We start from the raw sequence: 17913 nt of genomic DNA on the forward strand, positions 1-17913 counted from the left end.
TGTGACCTATCAGTCAAAATGAGGATTCAAATTTAATTGGTGAAAGTTGGGCCAGAATGAGTCAAAGTGTCAGAGTCAGCCTCTCATTATGTACTGCTCATGGTCACTGTCATTTGAACCAAGTAGCCTGGTACAATGGATCTGTTTAAGACCATGGACACACTCAGCTCATTACTAGCATCAAAATTATGGCTCTGATGCTAGGCAACTGCGGGGGAATCAGGTTCCATTGACTCCTCAGCCTCTGCGACCCTTTTGAGAGCCTGTGGGGCTACATCAGGGGCTACGTCTTGAGAGCCTAAAGCTCTTTGAAAAACAGGGCAAAACAAATTAATGAACTCCAGAAAGACATAAATTATGCCTTTGAAATCATAGGTAGCTAGTTCTATTTTCCCTGGGTTTTTTATTGAATTTTATTTCGCAGTCTTTTTTTGTATTATATATTCTTCCCTTCCCCTACCTCATTCTTAGTATACCTCTACCCAATGTCTGTGTTGGTCTCAGACAAAAAAATACTGCTAAATTAGAAGATTTGCATTTATAGTTTGCCACCAGTTCTTATGGTGCAGGTCTGAGTAAATCACTCAACGTCTCTGATCTTCCATTTCCCTAACTCTGAAATCTGTCTTCTTATATGTTAAATTTGGGAAGAGAAGTCACTGAATGCAAAACTTATAATTAGTGACTAATGTCTTAAATAACATTATTATTTTTCAGATTTAGCCTATTTTATTTTTTTATAGCTATAAAAATACCAAGTTGATAACTTTTATTTCACAAAGATTCTCAATACAATTATTATAATAATCCATACATTATGGTTTCTAAACATTTACCCACTAATGGTCTTTGTGAGAGGCTGTTGTCCTTCATGGTTCAGGGATAGTTTAGATGGCTGATGTTTGTAAGAGCCCAACTTTTCCTCCTTTCTACTCAGCAAGTTAGTCTTTTCAGAAGTCTTGCCGGATGTTTTCTTTGTTTGCTTCTCCCTGTTGCTGCTTAATTTGATAGATTTCATTTTCTAGTTGCACAATAGTCCGTTCAATGTCGTAATTCTTACTGACCAGGGACACCCAATTTGACTCCATTTCTCTCAATTTAGATCCAGCTGTGAGTTGCATGTTTTTCCACTGCCAGTTTAAATCTTGAATATGTTTTCTTCACTTCTGAAGCTCTTTCTGTGCATGTTCAATCATATGAACTAGATTTTCATTATATACTTTCTAGGCATTACATCCATGCTGTGACATTAGCTCCAGATTCTCAATTCGTACTGCTTGGTGCTCTAATTGGGCCATAGAATTGTTTATACATTCTTGCCATACAGTAATGTCATTTTTCTGACCTGAGGAAGGGGCTGGAAGCTCATATCATTTCATACTGAGCAATTCAATTGGTCGACGAGCAGCCAGTCTTTCAAATTCATTTCTCATTATGTCAGTTTTGAAAGCAGAATAATCCGGGGCTGTTAAGTAGCTCAGGTAGTTCTTGGTAGGTCGGTATCTGCAAGTTTCCTCCTCTACCAGAGCCCCAGCCGCTTCTCGCACGCCTGGCACCTCACAGCCTTGATCAAAATACGGCAGCGCATCCACCACTACCTCTCCGGCCACCGACCCCGTGCCCGCCATGGCACAGAACACACTCCTGCAAATTTAGCCTGTTTTAAATGCAACTCTCAGGACTCTTGTCAGAGATGTGAGGATCTGGGGAGAAGCTTGAACATAAGCACTACAACAAGAAGTCATGGGGACATTTTTTCCCAGGACCTATGTCCATCAAACACATTTAAATAATGTTACCCATTCCTTCATTTTGACATGTTTGCTCCTCCTGTTCATCTCCCTTCCTCTCTGCTATCACATCCATTGTGGTAGGAGTAGAAAGGGGACTGTGGGCTTTGTAGGTATCAAAATCAGGCTCTGCCGCCTAGCAAGTTACTCGGTTCTCTGAGACTCAGCTTTTTATCTATAAAAAGGATTTGCAGATATTAAAAGTACTTGGGATGTGAATGTTATGCTGTTTCTTGTCCTCCCACTGTTGACAATTGTTAGCTGTATAGCAAACAGGAGCTCCTAAGAACAATATTCCCTGGTGTTATGATGGCGCTCAGTCCCCTCCCAACCTGGGCCCATTCATCCTGGAATTTGGCATACTGTCACTCTGTCTGCTTAATCTGGGTAATAGCACGCATCCCAGCTGCCCAGTTACCATCATTCAGTAAGTGCCATTTCCCCTACATCCCCAAATCAGTTCCTCCCACTTCCTCCAAACCTAAGATCAGCTGAACTAATTATTAATTATTCTGTTAAACATAAGGTTGAGAGCGACTGGCAGTCCAATAACTTTCAAGGAATTGCTTTCTCTTAAAATCCACATGCATTGTGGTATCAGGGTAGGAGTGCCACTAGCCACAGTAGAAAGGAAAAGAGTTGTCTATTCTCTGAGCTTCATGTACAGGAGGTGGCCACTTCCAAAGAACTACTTTGTTGGTCTGTGGATAAATATCCTCTGCCTTTGAAGTCAATGGCAAGCCAAGCTTTCCCTATGCCCTTCCACTACACTATTATCTCTGGACCAACATGACATTTAGGACCACAAGCTCAGTTTGTCTAAAACGCAACAGTTATCTTCTCCAACATATATTCCCTGCCCTAGTGAATAAACTGTCAATAATTCAAGCCTGAAATCTGGTATTTATCTTGAAATGTTTCTCTTCTATCTCTCTGTCCTATTTCACATTCTAATGTCTGACAATGGCTTCCTGGTCTTCCTTCTTTTAGTTTTTCTTCAATACCTTTTAATAGGGGAGAGAGAAGGGTCTTTCCAAAGACCAAATGGAATCATTTCTTGCTACTATTCAAAGACTCTGTATTGCTCCCTTAGCCTATGGAACAACATCTAAATCCTGATCCTGTTCCCCTTAACCCTTTGGATCCTCTACATTTTTTTAGCCCTCATACAAGTCTTTCCCCGCATCTCAGCTGTATCTAAGCTGTTAACCACATCCAGGCCTCTGCACATGCTTACCGCTCGGAAGGCCTTTTCTCCCCTTCCTATCTGGTGAACACCTGCCCATCTTCAGGGATTCAGTTTAAGGGAAACCCTTCTGAACTCTCCCTATACCTTCCCCACTACTCATTTCTCATCTACTCCCTCCCCATCCAGCATTCCCTATTTGATATAAACTTCCTATAGTTCTCACTATATGTGTTTACAATTATTTGCTAGTATATTGGCTTCTTAAGCAGTCATGGAAACTTTGAAGACAAGAACTGTGCCTTGGTCAACTCTTAATCCCAAGATCTGGAGGTGTCATCATCTCATTGACCATAGTAATCTCTCTCACCTGGTCCTCCCTTTTTCTAGCCGTATATGTTAAGGCATTTCTCTAGCAAGCTGGTAGGGCCTTAGTAAAAAGAGAGGAAAGCCTATTGAGGTGTTCAAATTTCACTTTGCCCAGTTCTAGTTAGAGGGACAAGAAGAGACAGTTGAAAGACATTGTGAAGTATAAATACTAGTCAATTGCTGAATATCTGAAATAATGGATCATAAAAAGTATTGGTACTTACATAGGTCTTGAGGTTGTTCAATTCCCTATTTTCCTTATAGAGTTCCCTTTGGCACCTAATTGACAAGCGTTAGAAAGCTTCTCTTTCCTCTTTCTCCAAATGGAAGGAAATCAAGTGCTTGAGATGTCTCTATACAGTAAACACTGAAAACCTGATTTCAGTTAAAATGCTTGTTATCCCAGTATAATGGTTCTAGCTATCCCCATATAGCACAACAGCAATATCTATCATATTTTGGCATTGCATGCAGGCAGTATTCTTTCAAAGAATCTATAATTTGGATATTTTTGCCCCTATTTTGTGCCCTTTTCACGTATTTCTGACTTTTAAGTCTCAAGATCCCATATCCTTGCTTTTGTTGATTTTAATTTCATTGTCATCCAAGGTGTTTGAATGTGATAATCATGTCATTTTTTCCCTCCTGTTGACCTCTGTTCAGTCTTCCATGTTGCCAGCCTTTACTTGGAAATAGTCTACAAAGAGTAATAGCAAACAAAAACATACCCAGGATTTAGTCAAATTATTGAAATATCAAACTAATAGCATAAAAAATGGCTATAAAATTTTTTAATTTTTCAAACCACAAAGTTTGTATACCCTTTTAAACAAACCAAGAGGCTGGTAATGTAACTCAGTGACAGAGCACTTTTCTAGCATGCACAAGACCCTGGGTTCGATCCCCAGCACTGCAAGCCAACTATATAAACACATTGTTTCCCTGACCTCCCTTGTTTGTATGCATTCATCACCAGCAAAACAGAGGAGATTTTCTTAGGCAATAAAGTATAATATACAAAATTAATTTCATGTAAGGTTTTGCCCACTTAATTAATTTCTGCTGGGGGAGTGTGAGAAAGGGTTACTTTCACAAGAATGAGCTCCAGTGATTGGTTTGCCTGGGGCTTCTGTGGTTATTGCTGTTGTCACTTACTAATACCTGACAGTTGAATTTTATTACAATCACTCTAACGCTTAAAAGGATTTTTTCCACATTCTAGACATGCTGATGTATATTATATTAATAATTATGTATTAAAAATTCATTTATATTATTTGGACTCAAACAGTAGGTTATAGGCAAATGAGTCCCAACAGGATGAACAGTCCAGCTTAGACCTCACTTGAAAGATATTAGCTATGACACCCTGACTTTTTGTTGTGTGGGATTAATAATGACCTAAACCAGACCCTGTCTAACTTTATAGCAGATAAATTTTATTGAAAATATTTGTTTTCCATAAACAGAACCTAAAACAACACTGCAAAACACCACTTCATGGAACATGTATATCTGGTTCAAAACCAAAAAACATGTTTTCTTAATAGCTGATATGAATGTACAAAGTATTGGACTTTTTGCTTTGTTTTATTTGAGACAGAGTCTCACTGTATAGTCTGGGCTGGCCTTAAACACACTATGTAGCCCAACCTTGCCTCAAAATCACAGCAATACTCTTGCCTCAGCCTCCCAAGTGTGGGGATTACAGGCGTGCACCCCCAAGCCTGGCAAATGCTGGACTCTTAAAGAGCAAAGGAAGAGAAAGAAAGGGTGGATCCCCAGCACTCAAGTGTCCCTGAATCAAGCAAAGCTTGATTAAGGCTGAAATAAGAGACCCTGGAAATCTTTTCCATTGTCATGTGAAAATTTAAATTGATTATTGATCCTTCAGCTTTATAAGAAGTGAAGGATGGATCTTAATTTTAAGAGTGGGGGAACTTTTAAACAAATAATAGTTTCTGTGAAATACAGTATAGTTTTTCAAATATTGGAAAAGTAGAGGGGGATGGATGGAGAAACAACTAAAGAAGGGTCAGCATGGATAAGGTGGGCTTCTCAGCACAAGGTTTTATGGCATTTTTCAGATGGACTCCATGAATATTATAGATGGAAAACACAGACCAGAATTACTGTCAATACCGTTTTAAGTTGGTTCTCTATAGAACTATTTCTTTGTGCCAACCATTTGTAGATCTGACTTAGCAAATGCTTTAAAACAAATGAATGAGCTGTGTTCCCAACAACTGGAAAAGCCTTTTCTTGAAATCATGACCATACCTACTTTTGAACTATCCAATTTAGAACTCAATTTTACTTAATACTGACTCTGATGTGCCATTACAATCCCAGGGATTAAAAATAAAAACAAATGCTTGAGAGAAGTTGTTTTGAGCAAATACCAGTCAATTATGTTTAAAAAGAATTTTTATGCACACTCAGAAATATTCCTTACACTCATTCCCAGTACACAAAGTTCTATAATTTTGGCTTTGTCTATGATCATTGCAATCCTAGGACACAGCAGAGGCCAGCAGGTCATTCTGACCCAGCTCCATCAGACTCCTTCACCTATGACTCATCTCTGTTCTCCCAAACAAATATCAAAATTTAGCCCTGAGGCCCAGCATCTTTTCTCTCCCTAGGGTGCCTTGGGGAAAAATACCCAATGAACTTCTGCTATTGCAGTAGCAGACTAGGTAATTAGTATCAACTGTCATGGTTTATGTGTAGATGTCCCTCCAAAGCCTCATGCCTTCTTAGATGGGGCTTGTTCAGAGGTGGTTGAATCTACAGTGTGTAGGATTAAGGGTGTGTGATTACTAAATCAGTCCACTGGCTTGGCACAGCCCTAATCCCCAAAATCTGGGTAAGAGAAAAGGGACAGAAAGACACTGTTAAGATTCCAAGATGGATTATGTAAAGGTGCAAATTTCCAATGATAAATGCCATTATATTGTATACCTTAAACATACCAATAAAATTGATTAAAAAGAAAGATTCCCTTGTTGCTTTTACTAACGTGTGGGCACCATGAACTTTCTCCTCTGGCCCTGTTAGTCACACATGTGCATGGGATCTAAAAAAAAACACTTTTAAGTCTGTAGCCAACAGAAATGTGAACATATGCACAATAAACCACTTAAACAGTATATTAATAGAAACAGTACCTTAAATGCCAGAAATAGGAAAACAGCTAAAATATCCATTAAGAATAAAATGAATAAGATGTGATATATTCACACTATAGAATACATGCATCCTTTGCTCTGTGAAATTTTATTCCCTCTTAAAACCCAGGTTCTAAATCAAAAGCTAAAAGAAAAATATTTTATTAGTTTTACTGGGGAAAATTAATGTATTTTATTCTAATCATAACTTTATAAAATGGAGATCCACAAGTAGAAAATACATCAATGGAATAATGAAAACAAGTAATAACCAGTAATCTGAAAGTTAATAGCTCACACATAAAATGTAATGAAATGGAGGTTTATTGCATTAATTTTTTTATACTCTCAACACAAATTTCTTTTTTTTTTTTAGTATGTGTTCGTGATATATAATAATTACATTCATTTTGGGCAGTTGGTACATTTTTTAATCCCATTCCCCCATCCTACTCTTTTCCCTTTTCCTAGATCCCCTCAACCATCTCTAAAACTTCACTGCTGTTTCCTGTCATCTCTCCTTTATCTTGCTTTTTAAATTATTTATATTTTGTGTTTCTCATATAAGAGGAAACATTCAATATTTAACCTTCTATGTCTGATTTATTTCACTTAACATTATGGTCTCAAGACCCACCCATTTTTCCACAAATAACTCAAATTTATCCTTAATGGCATCTTGTATGAATACCATATTTTCTTTATCCATTCATCTGTTGATGAGCATTTAAGCTATTTCCATAATTTAGCTATTATGAATTGTGCCGCTATAAACATAGGTATGTATGTATCACTGTAATATGATGACTTTACCTCTTTTGGGAAGATATCTAGAAGTACAGCTGGGAATTTCTATTTTTAGTTTTTTGAGGAGTCTCCATACTGCTTTACATAGTGGTTATACTAGTTTACAGTCCCATCAACAATGTAAAAGTATTCTTTTTTCCCCCATATACTCATCACTATTGGTCACCAAAGGCTGCCACCTTGAACCTGCAGCGGTGGTCTCCAGATCTGTCACTGAGGTTGGGCTCATCACACTGCAGCGGTTTGTCCTGCTCATAGACCAGCCGCACGTGGCTGTGGAGGCCTGTGCCACTGCGAGGCCCAGAGCCCACATAATCAGAGAGGACTGTGCCACTGCTGATGTCCTTGCCCTTCATGTTGACCACCAAAAAATGATGCCATTCCCTCAATTTGGGACACTGCCTGCTGGGAACATCCGGCTCTGTCAGGACAAAGGTGTAGTTTACCTGGATCCAGACCATCCCAGGAAATGTTGGTGGGTCTCTTCCTAACTTGGGTGGGCGTCAACACTTTGCCCAGCTTGTCCACCTCCACCCCACAGTAAGTCACCCACAGCGGGTGCTTGGGCTGCTCCACGACTTCCTGCAGGCTCAAGGGCCTGGTCCACTTGCTGACATCTGCCGGCATGGTCACAAGGAGCGGCCTTTAGGAACGAATTGCAGCGGAAGCCACGCACAAGCGGGGAGGAAGACTCTGCCCAGCCCGCAAACTGGCGGGAGGCGGCCCAGGCTCAGAGGCCACGGGAGGACACTCAGAGGCCGCCGCCGGTTTGTGTTTTCTTGCACAGAAATTGGACATACATGTAAAGGAGTAGCGTAGAAAGCAAAACAGAAGGCAAAACAAAGGTTAAACCGGAGATTCATTTGAAACAAGTGGAAATACCACACTCATATAACACACTGAAGAGCCACTGAAAAAGACCACGTATTTATTCTTCTTTCTGATGTATACACTCAAAATACATTTTTAATTCATGTAAGGACAAATTAGAGTTTGTTCTATGTGACATTCTTTGACCAGGAGCAATCATGTCAAGAATATTGGTGTGTGACTGCTTAGTTTTAATATCACTTTCTATAGGTTTATTTAGTAAGTTTTATAGTGAAAAAGTAATTATACCTAATAAAATACGTCTTTTCTAAAAAGTGATATAATTTTTTTTTAATTTTGTGAGACAGGGTCTCGCTATGTAGTTTGGCCTGGCCTTGAACTCACTATGCAGCCTAGGCTGGCCTCAAACTCACAGCATCCTCCTGCCTCAGCCTTCTGAGTGCTGGGGTTACAGGCACGCATCACCACACCCATCTGTAAAAAAATGGCATGACTTTTCAAAAGCATTATTAGGCAAGAGTTGTAAAGTGAAAAGCTATTAGAGAAAGTGAGACCTACAAGCAATAAAAATGGAAAAACTATTGCTACGATGAACAACATAAATGAACCTCAAAAATGTATAGTTGAGGCAAAACTGAGTTTTTAAAAATGTACACTGTGCTTTTTATATAGAAACATGCAAAATTAGTCTATGATTTCAGAAGTGAGGATAGCAGATACCTTAGAAAAGGAGGTCATTCATGAAATCTAGGCATAGGCCATAATTCCTTTCCGGGTTTAAAAGAGTAGGAAATATATGTTTTGTATTTTTGTTTAGCTTTGATTTTCCTATGGTAAAAGACATCATTGACTCAGAAACTTTTGTGAGATTTTAATAAGATGTGCTGTGAGCTGCTAAGAATTAATTCATCAAAGAGTTAACTTATTTTAAAATAAAGGTAATGATGTTTGGGTTAAAAAGCCAAATGGTCCTGGTTCAAACCTCAGTTCCATACATTTATAGATCTCTGACCTTAGGCAATTTACCTTGTCTGATCTCAGTTTCCTCAAATGTAATTAACATTCCATTAGGTTGCTATGGATAATAGTAAAATCAAGTATTTAAGGTTCTATGCATTTTTTTTGTAGATTGTGGTAGAGTCAAACTTCAGATTATAACTAACTCCTTCTTCAAAGCATGAACTGATAAACTTGATAAGTCAACTAATGGTACAGATATGAAAAGCATCTCAAATTCAGCCAAGGAGAAATCTTAAAAGATATCAAATAAGGACATTAAAATTCACTATAGAAATCCTAAGATCACAAAAACAAGTAGACAATTTATTTTACATAAATAAAATATGATATTTATATTTTCAATCATTTGTAAAGGCTCATTTGAAAGTCAGACCTTTGAAATGCATCATAATTGTTTTCATATACTGAAGTGTAATGATACTGTAGATTTCTATTTTTATTTTCACTGTCAATTAATTAAATTAGTCTCAGGAAGGTGTTTGTATCAGTTGAATTCTTAAAACCATATTAATTAATGTAAATCCATTGAGCTCATTATTTTGAGATTCTAAGTCAGCATCCTCTTGCAAATGCAGCAGTTAGAAAAAACTGACAAAAATTATTGAATTCACCTGGTCATATTTGAAGATCTTATGTTAATCAAAAATGTCAATATTAGGAATTGGTCTGATCTCTTTTCATGATATCTCAGATTTACCAGAGCAGCAAATGAAAAAGTAAACCTGCATTCCCCCAAGACTCACTATGTCACACTCTCTTAAACCAGATTTGAGATATTCTCACTCCCAATCTGATTCTGTCTGGCTTGCCGGGTAATATTTGTTCTAGCTGATGCCACTGAAGGCTAGAAATTCCCTCCATTGTTTATGACATTATGACATCTGGTCATCTAGAATACTCTTCTAACTCACCTATCTGCAAAGCACATCTCAACTGTGCTGTCCCCTCCACAAATCAATCTCTCTCTCTCTCTCTCTCTCTCTCTCTCTCTCTCTCTCTCTCTCTCTCTCTCTCTCTCTCTCTCCTTCCCTCCCTCCCTCCCTCCTATTCACTCAGTGATGGTCCTCTTTGGAACTCCCACCACTTTGTAAAGGATACATTATCTTGAATTGCTCCATATCATAGATTTTGTCCTATCTCCCTAACTATCCTGTAAGTTCTCATAAGACAAGGATGGAATCTCCTCCTTAGTCTGTTCCTCCTACAGTTTCTAACACTGCATTTAATAGAGCTGTTGAGGGAGAATGTTAGTCTAAGAACAAGAAGGATCTTTACATTCTTGTGCAAAATCTACTATGGGTTAAACATCTCAAATCACTATACGTGACTCATCCACAGAAAATCAAAACAGGCAGAGGGGAAGGGTGAAGAGAACATGCACAACCTCAGACAGGGAAGCTTCTTCAGTATTGTTTGCAGAAGTTTTAAGTATTATATACTGCATATCATTGATCTTTTTATCTTTCTTTGTCTCAGAGATGAAAAGGATATTACTGTTCCAAACCCAAGAAGGCCAGCTAGCATGGACCTCCTCAGCAGGTTTCTTTGCCCACTGGGCTTTTAGGGGGCTCTGTAGGTGTTACCAATAGATTAGAGACAGTGAGTGAGGTCAGAGTGCTTATTCCTCTACCTCCCTCCCTGAGAGGGTCATTTGTACCACTCCACTAAGGTCTCAGCAGCACTCTACACAGAGCCTCACTGAGCCCTGGTAACTTCCCTTCCTCACTTATAATCTGGGAGTAGAAATACCTTCCTACCTCCACTCTCTGTCCTGCTATGTCTAGTGGTTTCCTATGTACTGTACAACACTCAACTTATTCAATGTGAATTGACAATTTCCTATTGGTACCCTGCCTGATACAGATGATTTATTTATAATCTTTATAATTTTAGTATTTATAATACTTACATAAGTGCTTCCATGTTGCTTTATGTAAGTGGGGGTATATATGATAGCATGCCCTTCTCTTAGTGATCCAGCACCATCAGAACAATTATTTATCAGCTTTTATCATCACACTCTTTTACCTTATCTAATCTTCACTTTTACCTCCACACATACACAAAAGACTATGAGACTGGTCTGATAAGCCCATTTTACAGAAGCAATAAGGTAATAAGTAATAGAAAGAGAAATATGTATCCAAGACAGTCTCACTATAATATCTGTGTCCTTACACAGGAAGTAACATGAAATCAGTTTCCTGCAGCACCACACTATCTTGAAGGGCTAGTGAGTTGTGTAACTCTATTGATTCACACTGAGGTCACACTGTCATTCTTTTGGAGTTGCAGTGATGATTTATATATCTCCTCTGACTAATTAAAAATGAATCTGCAGCCCCAGTACAAATCTGATAGTTACTGCACTGTCTCTTCACCTGCCTATAGCACCCAACCTTGCCTGTTTAATTGGCTACTTATATTCCATTCTAGGCCAAGTAATGAAATGCATCCCAGCTGGAACCATGTAAAAGTAAGAGTAACAATTTTTTCCATGAGGGTGGACATTTGGGAATATGGAATTTGTGAAAGCTATTTTTCATCACTCAGCAGCTGTATTTAAATAGTACTGTTCTAAATTTTAATGTACAATGAAAATCACTGTTGGAAGGCCAAGACACATGGAAAAGGCACATATAGATGCAGGAGCTGACAGTGTCCCAGCTTGAGTCAATTCTTCAGGCCATCGCATTCCAGGCAACAAACATGACGAAAGAAGGCTCCAGATGGTTCCAACCCAAGCCATTTAGTCTCCCTGAGCAATGCAATTCTTCCCAGCTGGGGAAGACACCCTAGAAATCGTGGAGCAGAGATCTAGTTGTGCATTTAGATCTGTATATCTATATACAACAATATAATCTTGCTAAGTATGGTAAACATGCCTGTTATCCCAGCACAGTGAGGCTGAGGCTGGAGGATGGCCATGAGTTTGAGGCCAGCCTGGGCTACAAAGTGAGTTCAAGCCCAGTCTAAAGTACACAGTGAGAGACCCTGTGTCAAAAAAACAAAATCAAGAACAATATGATCTTCAGATAGATTATACATATATATATATATATTATATATTCATCTCTGCATATTTTCATGCTAAATAATACTATTAGGATTCTGGAAAGCGAGGCTGAGCCTTGACCTCTTAGTTCCCCTAAACCATTACCTGAATATTTAATCTTACTACCCTAAGAACAGCAACATGAAAGGACTGAGGAGAGGGGGCAATAACAGAATTTAACTGTGCTTCAATGTGGGGTAATAGAAGACAAGAAAAATGCAGATCTCTGCAGAAAGCCACAACTATTAATAACCTCATCATTAGTGCCTCAATTAATAATCTAAATATCCAATCAAAATAACACTTCCTGCTCTTGAGAAGCAAAGAGGGGCTGGGAGAAGGGGAACTTTTTGCTAGAATAAGGAGCTGAGTGAAGAACTTCCACCCCACCCTAATGGGAATTACCAGATCTCAGGGAAAATATTAGACATGTGTTGGACCCTGTTTTACTCTTTATTTCTAACCTTAAGTTGAAGTTGCCTTGTCAAGCTAGCAATGTCCAGATTCTGCCTCCTATGTATAAGACATAAGTAAACTTGGCGACAGCCTTCAGTTGGAAATGTCCCTGGATCCAAGTCAGAAGGATGATGGACTCCCAAGGCAGTTCAAGCACATCACTGGGATGGACCAGCAGGATCCTGGAGCAAAGGAGGTGAGGGCAGAATGGAGATGGTGCCAGCACAGGCACAGTGCGTGAGGCAAGGGTGCAATGAGGACATGAGCCAGAAAGCAAGCAGACTGGGCAGCACTGAATGAAGCAAGAGGAAATGTGCTGTCACACTTCCAATGCGGCAATGTGGTGCTTGGTGCTATGGCAGGAATAACATAAAAAGTGGTGGGTGGGGCTGGGGATCTAGCTCAGTGGTTCTGCCACCGGCCTCACAAGCACAAGGTGCTAGTTCAATCCCCAGCATCAAAAAAAAAAAAAAAAAAGTGATGGTTGGCATCAAACACTGATTATTCTACATTGTGAGCAAGCAATCACAACAACTTCATAAAGACATCAGAGGTGATTTGGGAGTGTGGTAACCAAAGCAAAAGGTACAAATGAAGTGATTTCTAAGCATAGGCCCTTAGGCAAGAGAGACCCAGCATTCAAGGATCTGCAAGCAGGCCAGTGGGGTCAGGGCAGAGGAAGAGTAAAATAAGATGAACACAAAAAGGAAACAGAAGTCAGGTAATGCAGGGCCTCAAAGGCCAGAGCTTTTTCTCCGAGTGATAGTATAAACTCCTGGAATGTTTAGAGTTGATGAGTGAAATTACTTAACTTCTTTTCTGAAGGATTCCTTGGGCTGCAGTATTGAGAATAAACTGAAAGGAGCCAAGTTAAAGCAAGGAGAAAAATCAAAAGGTTACTGCCTTATTTTCCTCAGATATATTGGTGGATTGACCTGAGCAGAGAGAAAGCATGAATTCTGAATATATTTTGAAAGTAAAACCACCAAGATTAGCTGACAGCTTAGGTGTGAAATGTCCTCCTTTCGTGCAGTATTTGTCTTCATAGCACTTATCATGTTCTGACATACTACAGATTTAATTTTCAATGGCTTTATTGTCCCTTCCACATAGATGAAAACTCCATGAAGGTAGAGATTTGTGTGCCTGGGCCATAGCACTAGTAGTTGTTCACTGGATTAATTTATCTGAAGTATTTGAATAACACTATTTTTTTTTTACCTTTGTCACATCCCCTTCCATTTGTAGACATTATTTATTATAGGTTTGCTCTCATTATTCCACCATGAGTCACTTACCTCAGTAAATTCACTTTAAATTGATCTATGTTGTTTAGAAAGTGCCACCTAAATTACTTGTAGGCTGGGCTGCCATGTTCTGCTAACTGATATAAACAAACATCTATTGATGGGCTAGACATGCGCTTAGGTCATTGTTGAGCTCTAATAGACTTGATTTAATTAGTGTGGACGTCAGGGGTGCACATTTACAAGGGTAGATGGTGTAACAACCACTCCTGCTGAGATAATATTGTACCTGCTTTCTGTTTTGAGTGTCTGATCTATTCCTGAAGCTGTTTTGACACAGCCATTCTGATGCCAAGGATGATAAGATGAGGCCAATTGAAGGCGACCAGTTTGAAGTAGGAACATTGAGACACTGTCTAAAAACAAACTTCCAGGTTTCCAATTTTTTTTCTTCCACATAATGAGCTTCATTCTGTCTCTGGAAAGTTCAATTCAAGAAACTGAGGTTCAAGATGAGGTGAGTAAAAAATATGGTGAAGGTCAGGCTGAGGTTATGTTCCATTGGTAAGAATTGCTTTCTTAGAAATAAAAGGAATAAAGATAGGTAATGAAGAAGTCAAATTGTCATTATTTGCAGATGACATGATACTCTATATAGAAGACCCCAAGAACTCCACCAAAAGTCTTCTAGACTTAATAACCAAATTCAGTCAAGTAGCTAGTTACAAGGTCAACATACAAAAATCAAGAGCTTTCCTCTACACGAATGACAGACTCACTGAGAGAGAAATAGGGCAAATAATTCCTTTCACAATAGCATCCAAAAAACTGAAATACCTAGGAATCATCCTAACGAAAGAAATCAAAGACTTCTTCTCTGAAAACTATGGCACTCTGAAAAGAGAGATTGAAGATGATATCAGAAAATGGACAGACATCCCCTGCTCCTGGGTAAGAAGGATTAATAGAGTGAAAATGACCATACTTCCAAAACTGCTATATAGATTTAATGCAATTCCAATTGAGATCCCAGCAGCATACTTCATAGACCTTGAGAAAACAATCCAAAAATTCATTTGGAGCAAGAAGAGACCCAGAATAGCAAAAGCAATTCTAGGCAAGAGAAACATGGCAGCGGGTATCATAATCCACAATCTGCAACTATACTACAAAGCTACTGTGATAAAAACAGCATGGTACTGGCAAAGAAACAGACCTGAGGACCTGTGGAACAGATTAGAAGATGCAGAAACAACGCCAGACACACTCAGCCATCTCATCTTCGATAAAGGAGCCAAACACCCTCACCGGAGGAAAGATAACCTCTTTAATAAATGGTGCTGGAAAAGTTGGACTTCAACTTGCCAAAGATTAAAACTAGACCTGTATCTCTCACCATGCACTAAACTAAAATCAAAAAGATTAAAGATCTAAATATTAAAATAGAAACTCTGATCCAGTTGGAACAGAGGTTAGGTAGAACTCTTGAAGACATCAGTGTAGGAAAAGATTTTATGAACAAAACCTCAGTTGGCGTGAACTAGCACAAACAATCAACAAATGGGATCTCTTCTTATTAAAAGGCTTCTACACAGCAAGAGAAACCACCAGCAATGTGAAGAGACAACCCACAATGTGGGAAAAAATCTTCACCTGCTCTTCCTCAGACAAAGGTCTACTATCTCGAAGCTATAAAGAACTTCAAAAGATCAGACCTCCCAAATTTAAAGGCCCAATCCAAAAATGGGCATCTGAAATGAACAGACATTTCTCATGCAAAGAAGTAGAAATAGCAAATAAATACATGAAAAAATGTTCAACATCACTGGTCATTCAAGAGATGCAAATGAAAACAACGCTGAGATTCCACTTCACTCCAGAAAGAATGGCTGCTACCATGAAATCAACCAATAACAAATGCTGGTGGGGCTGTGGGGAAAGAGGAACCCTGCTCCACTGCTGGTGGGAGTGTAGACTGGTACAAGCACTGTGGAAATCAGTATGGAGATACCTCAAACAACTAGGACTGGAAGTCCCATTTGACCCCGCTATTCCACTGCTGGGGATCTTCCCCAAAGAATTAAACGAATCATACCACAGTGATATATGTGCACCCGTGTTCATAGCAGCACAGTTTGTAACAGCTAAAACTTGGAAACACCCCAAATACCCATCAACTGGAGACTGGATAAAGAAAATGTGGGTTTTTTTATAAAATGGAGTACTGCTCAGCCATAAAAAATGAGAAATTAGAGACATTTATAGCTAAGTGGATCCATATTGAGGCGATACTCTTAAGTGAAATAAATAGGACACACAGGTGTAAATACTGAATAGTTTCTCTGGTGTGAGAAAGTGAAAGTGTAAATAAGGACTAAATGTATAATAGGTCATGTGAAATAGGAAGAAAAGGGGCAAAGGAGAAGGAAGTGGGAGGGCTAGGGGAAAGGATAGAAGGGAATGGGATTAATATGAGAAAATGGAAAAATAGGAACAAAATCTTTGTAAATAGGAATGGAGGGGTTGAAGGGAGGGCTGGGCAAGGGTGAAAAGTAAGAACCAAGAGAGACTATGTAAAGGTGCAAATTTCCAATGATGAATGTCATTATATTGTATAGCTAAAATGTACCAATGATTAGAATGAATAATCGATAATGTAAAATAGGAAGAAAAGGTCCAAAGGGGTAGGGGTAGTGGGAGGGGCAGGGGAAAGGAAAGAAGGGAAAGGAAAAAATGATGAGAAATGGAAAAAATGGAAATAAACTCTTTGTAAATAGGGAAGGGTGGAGGGGGTGACGGGAGGGCTAGAAATGGGGAAAAAATAAGAACCAAGATGCATTATGTAAAGGTACAATTCCCAATGAGAAATGTAATTGTGTTGTATACCTACAATGTACCAATAAAAGAATTTAATACAAAAAAAAAAGAATTGCTTTCTTACTCTTGTACATCCTAGAAAAGGACATCAATGATTCTAGGTAAATTTCTGTCATTCTCTAAATAGTCACCTGTATCTTGAAAGATTTACACACTGAGTGATCACTTGCTTTTACATAAATATCTTTAGTTGCATAATAATGTAAATTCTGTAATCCATGTGACAAGATGGACCCTTTTGCTTTCTTGTAATGCTTGCTTCTTGTCAAAACCAGTCTCATTTAATTGTCAAGGCCAAAGATGAGGGAGAGAAGGGAAGATTTAGGGCAGAAGATACTCTCTATTTTCACTTTCAGACTCACAGGAAATCCTCAGTTAAATATCTAATAGTTTTTTTAACGGTCTCAATTTTATCTAGAGCTTGTTTGAAGGCTGTTTTTTAAAGACCTAAAGATCTAGCATCTCGCAGCCAGGGGTAAATTACACTGGATTGTTTCTCCAACCTGGCCTTCTCTGAGGGTAGGTGCCTTGCAGACACAGATGGCCACAACCAGCCACAGCCACAGCCATGGCAGCCTTCGAGCAACACTGAGGTGACTGTGTATTAGAAAGATATATGTTCAGAGATTGGAAGTAAAGAAAGAAAATCAGAGATCCAGGCATTATAGCCACTAGTCTAGATATCTTACTCCCTCCTGTCACTCAACACGAATCCTTCTCCTATGATGAGGCATGTGGGAGGGGAGTGGATACTGTTGAACAATGAAAAACACTTGACCTTTCCCCAGGTCTTGCTAGGACACCTCTGTCTTTCCCCAACTCTTCTTCTTAGGCTTCACTTCCTGCTTATATCTCCCTTAATTCCTCCCCCTCCTGTACTTTTGGCCCACCCCCTCTCTGAGTTGCTGACCTCTCTCTACTGAAATAATCATCTGACCAATCCCTTTTGGGAATTACTAGGATGAAGAAGAGACTGCAAATGGCTGAGAAGAGAGGAGTGGACTATCTTCAGCATCCTCTTGGCTGTAGCCTCCCCTTCTTCCCTTCTTTCCAATCCCAAGGGAGTGGAAAATGGTCAGAGAGGTGTAGAGGAGGGGCTATTCTC

General features: G+C 39.1%; 2 pseudogenes; both read right to left on the bottom strand.

Moving 5' to 3' along the window:
• Positions 1–835: 835 nt before the first annotated feature.
• On the bottom strand, positions 836–1628 carry LOC101709932 (pre-mRNA-splicing factor SPF27 pseudogene; annotated as a pseudogene).
• A 5849-nt stretch (positions 1629–7477) lies between these two features.
• On the bottom strand, positions 7478–7949 carry LOC101721208 (phosphatidylethanolamine-binding protein 1 pseudogene; annotated as a pseudogene).
• Positions 7950–17913: the final 9964 nt, after the last annotated feature.

The sequence above is a fragment of the Heterocephalus glaber genome, unplaced genomic scaffold (assembly GCF_053883595.1).
Source record: "Heterocephalus glaber isolate CG9 unplaced genomic scaffold, H.glaber_assembly_v1.0 deba00000546, whole genome shotgun sequence".
Classification (NCBI taxonomy): Eukaryota; Metazoa; Chordata; class Mammalia; order Rodentia; family Bathyergidae; genus Heterocephalus; species Heterocephalus glaber.